Here is a 2,546-nt window from a genome sequence, read left to right as displayed (position 1 = left end):
TGCAACCTCTGTTTCCCAGGTTCAAGCGATTCTCCTGTCTCAGCCTCCTGAGTAGCTGGAATTACAGGCACCCGCCACCATGCCCAGCTAATTTTGTATTTTTAGTAGAGATGGGGTTTCACCTTGTTGGCCAGGCCAGGCTTGAACTCCTGACCTCAGGTGATCTGCCTGCCTCAGCCTCCCAAATGCTGGGATTACAGTCATGAGTCATCCCACTTGGCCTAGATAAACAATTATCTGTTACAGTGTTTTATATTTGCCTTCATCTTACCATTTCTGGAGATTTTCATTTTTTGTGTGTAGATCCAAGTTTCTATCATATTTCTTCTGCAAAAGACAGGGTTTCACCACGTTGGTCAGGCTGGTCTTGAACTCCCGACCTCAGGTGATCCGCCCACCTTGGCCTCCAAAGTGCTTGGATTACAGGCATGAGCCACCACGCCTGGCCCTACCTGAAGAACTTTAACATTTCTTGCAGTGTGTGTCTCCTGGTAATAAATCCTGTCAGCTTCTATATGTCTGAAAAAGCAGTGATTTGGCCTTCCTCTTTCGAAAAATATCTTTGCTAAGTATAGAAATCGAGGCTAATAGTGTTTTCACAAACTTCAGTTACGCAGTTCTGTTGTCTTCTGTTTGCATGGTTTCTCAGAATTTGACTGTAATTCTAATCTCTTCTCTCTCTCTCTCTCTTCCTTGCTGTCTCTCTCTCTCTCTCTTCTTTTTTTGAGACAGGGTCTCACTCTGTCACCCAGGCTGGAGTGCAGTGGCACGATCCTGGCTCACCGAAACCTCCGCCTCCCGGGTTGAGCGATTCTCCTGCCTCGGCCTCCTGAGTACCTGGGATTACAGGTGCCTGCCACCATGCTGAGGGAATGTGTTTTCTTTCTGGGCCCGCAAGGAGGCGGGGTTTTAAGGGCAAGAACTTCCCAGCGCCATGCCCCCCTCCCACGCCTCTCCATCCAGGAGATTTAAGGGTTTCTGTTTCATTTTTCGCACGGGGGAAGAACCAAAGTTCAACCACTCTGACGGAAGTTTAAAGGAATTCTTTTCATTGGTCAGGGGGCTTGGAGAAGGTGGGAATTCCTCCAAGGTTAAAAGTCCCCCTCTTCCACACCCCTTTGGATTCCGTACTTGGGCCCCCTTCCACACTGCCTTCGTGGAAGCTGTCTTTCCTCTCCGGGATTTCCCCTCTGAGGTCCCCTTGCACACTCTCTGATGGAAGGCTGTCTTCCCCTCCTAAACTCCATCTCTCTCTCTCTTCCCTTCCGCTCAGTGTGGAAGCTGCTTTCCTCTCCTGGATTCCATCTTTCTGGATTCTCTCAGTCAGCGTGAGAGCTTTCCTTCTCTGGTTTTCCCCCGCTGGGAACCCTTCTCACTCAGTGTGAGAGCTAGCTGTTCCTTTCTCTCCTTTTCCTTTTTCTCTCTGCCTAAATAAACCATTTTCTGCAATAATTTTTTGGGGTCTGGTATTTACTTTACAATCATACTGTGCCTGGCGTGGGTCCCTCTCCCATTCGTGGGTGAGTCAGAGACCAAAAGCCTGCACAAACGTCCTCTCCGGGGAGCTAAGCGTTCCTCTGCACCCCCAAAACCAGCAACAACGCGAGGATAATTTTTGTAGTTTTGGTAGAGATGGGGTTTCGCCATCTTGGCCAGGGTGGTCTCGAACTCCTGACCTCAGTGCTGGGATTACAGGTGTGAACCACTGCGCCCGGCTATCCCCACTTTTTTTTTTTGAGACAGCTTCTCACTGTGTCAACCAGGCTGGAGTGCAGTGGCATGATTGTGATTTACTGCAGCCTCCACCTCCTGGGCTCAAGCGATCCTTCCACCTCAGCCTCCCAAGTAGCTGGGACTACAGACTCATGTCACCACGCTGGGCTAATTTTTGTATTTTTTATAGAGACATAGAGACACGATCTTGCCATGTTGCCCAGGCTGCAACTGTTACCTTTGTTACTGTATTTAATGTATCTTTTTTCTCTGACCATTCTTCATGTTTTCTCTCTCTTTGATTTCCACAGTTTGAATACAGTACGTGTGTGAGGTGGGGGTTCACATTTATCATGTTTTGTGTGTGTACTGAGCTCAGGTCTGCATTTGGTTGTCTTTCATTATTTTGGGGAAATTGTTGGTAATTTTCTCTTCAAGTGTTTTTTGTGTTTTTTCTGCTTTGCTCTTTCTTCTTCTTTTGGGAGTCCTAGTACACGCATATTACATCGTTTGATATTTTCCACAGTTCTTGGATGCTCTTTGTTTTTCTTAAACTTTTTTCTCTTTGTTTTCCAATGTGGGTAATTCCTGTTTTTCTGGGTGCTGAGCCTACTGCTGCCCCATCAAGAGCGTTACCTGGCCGGGCGCGGTGGCTCAAGCCTGTAATCCCAGCACTTTGGGAGGCTGAGGCGGGTGGATCACGAGGTCAAGAGATCGAGACCATCCTGGTCAACATGGTGAAACCCCGTCTCTACTAAAACTATAAAAAAAAAATTAGCTGGGCATGGTGGCGCGTGCCTGTAATCCCAGCTACTCAGGAGGCTGAGGCAGGA

Source organism: Cebus imitator, unplaced genomic scaffold (assembly GCF_001604975.1).
Source record: "Cebus imitator isolate Cc_AM_T3 unplaced genomic scaffold, Cebus_imitator-1.0 Scaffold509, whole genome shotgun sequence".
NCBI lineage: Eukaryota > Metazoa > Chordata > Mammalia > Primates > Cebidae > Cebus > Cebus imitator.
This window is presented reverse-complemented; position numbering follows the sequence as displayed.